Here is a 5401-nt window from a genome sequence, read left to right on the forward strand (position 1 = left end):
AAGTGGAGGACATTTGTACTAATAGGTACCGACCAAACTGGAGTTTCCATGCGATCTCTATAAAAGTGGGGGAATGAAATCCCTAAAGAAGAAACGTGGAAGCAGCCATGCCTAAGGGAGGACAGTGTAATGATTGCTATAGAAATGTGGACTGAGCGATGTTTATTTAAGTAATAATAAGGAAGCGATCCTTAAAATGCAAAGTGGGAAAAAAAACGATCATCAAAGAAGAAATGTGGAGGGAGCGATCCCTATAGTACAAAGGTGTAGGGAGCGATCTGTATGTAAGAAATATGAAGGAAGCGATCTGTATATAAGAAATGGAGTGAGCGATGTTTATTGAAGTAATATTAAGGTAATATTAAGATTCGTATAGTGGAAATGTGGAGGAAGCGATCCCTATAAAGGAAAGTGGGAAAAAACATCCCCCAAAGAAGAAATGTGTAGGGAGCGATCTGTTCATAAGAAATATGAAGGAAGCGATCTGTATATAAGAAATGGAGTCAGCGATGTTTATTGAAGTAATATTAAGGGAGCGATCCGTGGAGATAGAATAGTGGTGACTGGTTGGCAGTGACATGTTTGGGGGTCACCCTGTTTGTGAATGCAGAGATAGGGGAGGGGGTGCAAGGCGAGATAAAGAAATGCCGAGGCAGAAGTGATTCCGGGCAGCGTTGCACAGGAAGGCAGATGCAGCATTACAAGGAGATTATACGGAGGAAGAGCCGCTAGCGGAGCGCAGCCCATAGGAAGGTAATGAGGACATGACTGGGAGACAGCCAGGAAGGAGAGGGGGATGGGCTCGGGGTAATTGCCGCCTGTCTCGGCGGTGTCAGTCGGACATCACACGTTACAGCCGCCGGTTTGCCGTCTTTGCTCAGTGACCACACTTCTCTCCCCCTGACATTAGCGGGGTGTGTGGTCACCGTACAGGTGCAGACATTACACCGGGTTTCCCCTCCGATTTCACCTTCTCCGGCACGGCCGCCGCTCCCCCAGCTAACAGCAGGGGAGGAGAAGTCAGGAAGGAGGGGGAGGGGAGGGGCCGGCGCCGCTCCTGCTGCCGCCTCCCACCGCTCATCTTTCTTCTTTCCTGGGGGCTTCGCAGATTGACCTCGCTAACCCACCCCCACCCGGCGCCTCCCCCTCCCAGGCACAGGACGCTGTGTAGTGTTCGTAGCGGCAGCAGTGCGTGCCGAGCCTCCTGCTAATAACAATAATAAACTTTGCTGCGTCTGGGGAGAGCTCGGGAGACATCGGACGAGTTACCGGGGATCGGCACACAACTGGATTTATCCTTCTCTGGCACCATGCTGACACGGGGCTGCTGCTCTCATACTGGGATTTACACGGAGAGCTGCCGGACACCCTGCTCGGCTCTATAAGGGACACCGACCATCCGATCCCGGCACTGCAGGTCAGTCACCCACCCGGGTATACGATCCATGTATGGGGGGCCCCGGGTAAAGATACCATGTATGGGGGGCCCCGGGTATATATTTCATGTATGGGGGGCCCCGGGTATATATTTCATGTATGGGGGGCCCCGGGTATAGATCGCATTGTTTGTAGCGCTGTGTGCGCAGTGGAGATCTTCCATACAATGCTCAGGATACGGGCATAGATCGCTTTGTGTAGATCGGCTGTGGGTGATAGGGATCGCGATGAAGTCTTGAAGTCTGCTGTAGGTTGCTGAATGGGGTCATACATCGCAGTGTGATCGCATTGTGGAGCGCTATGTGCGCAGTGTGTCGGGGAGATCCTGATATCGGATGGGATGGAACATATATACGGTACAATATAATTCTGCTGGCGATCTTGGTACAATATATATTGCTGTGAGCGATACAAGTATGGCAATCTGTGACGGGTCAGAAGAATCCTGGGGTGTCCATTACGCAGTGTAATCGGCTCATTTCACAGTTTGTGGCAATATATATCGGCCTGTATAATATATAGTCAGTGTTTTGCGATGTGTCCCCTCCATAATATTCATTGTGCCGGGATCGGATGGGGTTCAGTAATCCTGCGATGTCTATGTATGGATGGCTTAGATATTGTCCTGAGATCGGAGTTGTACTTTAGTAGAACCCTTGCGATGTATGGGGGATTATTATCGCATGATATATACATTTACACCTCTGTGTTGGGAGGATTGTTGCGATGTATTGGGGTTTCTATGTGATCGGATATAATTGTGATGTGTGTGGATGGCGGGCACCGATCCGGGGCTTGCTGTCGGTTCAGTATGCGATGTCCGTACAGCCGATATTTGCTGGTGTTGGTAGGCGCCCCGCATTGTCTGTATATCGGGATGTGCTGGGTGTATGTGGGGTGACTGTGATCGCTATGATCGGTGTTGAGGGTTGTGAAGTTCCGCATGGGGTGAAGTGCGGATCAGTGACAAGTTGCCGCACAAGCCGAGCTTTGTTTCATTCCGGATTCGCCGTGTCATGTGAAAAGTTTGATTGTCAGTAGCCATTGTGAAGGGCTTAGCACGGTGACCCGGCACCATTCCTCTACTGATCGGCAGGACGACATCGGTCCAGGTAATGTGTGAGGTCCCACCTGTGCACAGCGATCACTAAAACATCGGCAGAGTTTAGGAATCGGATGAATGTGTGCGATGTCGAGACAAGAAGGGGTTAAGTCTCGCTCTCTAGCGATCAAATAAGGACTCCTGGCAGCCGCTTGTTTGTTCAGCCGACTCGTCGCTCTGCTTTCTTCCTGCACGGAGCTCGGGCCACGGCGAGGTTACTGACTGTTCATGCTGCCCTCCCCCCACATTAACCCCGGACATCCCGATCTCACCCGGGTCGGCCGTGCTCTGCACACATCGGGGGTGAGCCCGGGGTATTTCGGTTGTAAAGCTCTAATTGGTGGCTTCTATGGCAGCTTTGTATTACGGATATGACCTCCTGTATGTCGGCTTTCATGAAGCCGTACAATCGTGCCGTGCGATGTTCCCGGAACGATCCCGGCAGGCAGGAGGATGGTGAAAGCTGGGAAGAGATGAATATGGAAGCAATTAGGAGAGATGGGCCATTTCATAAGCGCAATAAAGCAGCGCGGGCGGCGATGTGACAGGTTTAATGTGCAGCTAGAGGGCCCCAACCGAGCGATCCGCATCGCCTCATTAACCCCTTCCTGGCCACACCTGTCTGCCGGGATTTAGCGCTGTGACTGTTGTGACATGGCAAGCATAGAATATGACTGATCGCACACATTACATCTACAATTCCCTCCTTCACATCATATCGCTTTAATAACACGTTTACCTGGCACAGCAAGTTTTCACGCGGCGAATATGGTAAAGATTCGCTCCATATTGCGCAAAGATTATTTTGGGGATTATTGCACATAAATGATTGGACGATTATAGCGATCAGATTGAGCACATGAAAGTATTTGTTTGGAAGCCACGGATCCCCGACACAGAAATGATGAGAATCGATCTTTACAAAAGTCGGCCGAGTTTGTGTGTCGGGGAGGAGGATGTGGTGACATAGGGGGGTGTGGGGAATGATGGGGATCGCAGGTTCCCTCCTGTGTGAATGTTCTTTGTGTGCTCGGCAAGTTGTGTATTTCCTCCTTTCAATTAGCGGCAGGAAGCCGACTAAATAAACACAGATCGGTGGGGTAGAGATCGGTGATAATGAGAAGCCCGATGGGGGGGATTTAATACAAAGGATGCACACATACTTGTCAATTAGCAGATGAAATCCCGATCTGTGCCATGCCGATCCGGAATAATCTGGCATTGTGCGATATTACAGTGACGTGTATGGAATAATTAGCAGCCGATATAATGCCGTGCGATGGATCGGGTGGTGATCTGTGACATGTTTGGAGCAGTGTGATTTATAGGCTGGGTACAGGGGTGGCCCTGGCAGAATACAGGACGGGTTCTCCCGAAATTACCCGGCCCGCCCGACCTAAGCCGTGCTACAAGTCCTGGAGACGGGCCATGGATGGGGTGTGCATGGGTCGGGTGTGCATGGGTCGGGTGTAGGTCCAGTAATCGCTAATGAATGTTTCCTGTGGTATGTGCACGTACTGAGGTTCGGTAGATCGGGCACGGACATGGAAGACATGGAAGGCATGGTGTGTGTGGTATGTCCTGTAGGCAGCTAAAGGTTTAGGAATAGTTGTGGCAGCGTGCTGTGTGGATGGGCTGACATATCTTTCGGAATACATGCCCCCCCCTGTGTTATAGCTGGCATTTTTGTGTGGGGCAGGGGGTGTTATGGGTGAATGATGAATGGGTGAATGATGGCCTCTGGAGTGGCATGTTGTTGTGTGGGTAGGGGGTCAGATAGGTCCAGGACTTAGTAATGAGTCATGTGATTGGCATGCAGTATGATGGGGATGAGATATTTCCTGGTACTTGTGCCATGGCAGGTGACAGGCTGAGTATGAGGTGTCAGGATGCCGTGTTACAGGTGACATATAGGTGTGTATGCTGACAGATGAGGGACACATGGCTGGATGTCCCGGGCAGGCAGAGGGGTACATTGGGTAACATTTGGCAGCAGTCCTGCCTGGCACGCATTGGCTCCGATGCCCATATCGCATGGCCTCCCCTCCCCCACTCTATACAGCTGAGCCGTGATCGGGGGAGGCAGAGATAAAGCAGAGGGTTGTCTCCCGAGCGATCGGAGCCCTGCAGGGACAGCTGGAAGCGTTATGCGTGATTAATAGGAATAATAAAAGGCTTGCGCTGGCAGCCCGGCTCCAGGAAATAAAAGCCGATATTTATATGTGTGCAGACACATCGCACAGCCGCTTCCATCATCAATCCTCACAATGCCCCATTAGCCGGGGTGCCCACCTGTCCATGGCCTCTGCATCACACCCGATCGCCACACATTGTCTACACATCGCACAGAATGTGACAATAGCACAACCTAGAAGTGTTGCGTGACAGTCAATGGCCGGAACAGCCCCGGGGACATTTCTCAAGTCACACCGAGATGATCGGGACCACAGAAACTTGTCTGGGCAGCTTCCCCCGACTCTCCGCGATCGCTATGTTCCAATAGAAAAGACTTTGTACAGGGATCGGCTACAGAACTGAACGATAAAGGATTTATACAATTAGAGCCACCTATATGACTGACATCGGGCTGATGATTATGTACGATCATTAGGTACAGCACACGATGTGATCTCTGGGGAGAATCATTAGAGAGGCCTGTCGCAGGGCGATGAATGACGTGCGAGTTTCCAGACACGATCTTCACACACGTCGCCACTTTTATCTCTGGGGCCGTGTTTATGGCAGTTGTGTAATCTATGAGATTAGAGCTGTGTGTCCGGGCCATGCAGCAACACACAAACACAACTTGCTGCAGCAAGTCACAGCGCGGCTTGGCTGGAGTTCACAGCGCCGGGGGAGCAT

At 51.2% G+C, this 5401-nt stretch overlaps 1 protein-coding gene across 3 annotated transcripts in view; it reads left to right on the plus strand.

Annotated features, from left to right (window-relative positions):
• Positions 1-5401, plus strand: part of BCOR (BCL6 corepressor) — a 139736-nt gene that overhangs the window by 102050 nt on the left and 32285 nt on the right. The window contains exon 1 of one of the 3 annotated variants that reach the window (XM_072427194.1): positions 1147-1417. The exons of 1 other annotated variant lie outside the window; for it this stretch is intronic. The gene's annotated coding sequence lies outside the window, so the exon portion shown is untranslated. Of the gene's footprint in view, positions 1-1146; positions 1418-5401 lie in introns of those variants that run through there. One more of the 3 variants, XM_072427154.1, reaches the window with a different exon arrangement.

The sequence above is a fragment of the Pyxicephalus adspersus genome, chromosome 1 (assembly GCF_032062135.1).
Source record: "Pyxicephalus adspersus chromosome 1, UCB_Pads_2.0, whole genome shotgun sequence".
In the NCBI taxonomy this organism is placed as follows: Eukaryota; Metazoa; Chordata; class Amphibia; order Anura; family Pyxicephalidae; genus Pyxicephalus; species Pyxicephalus adspersus.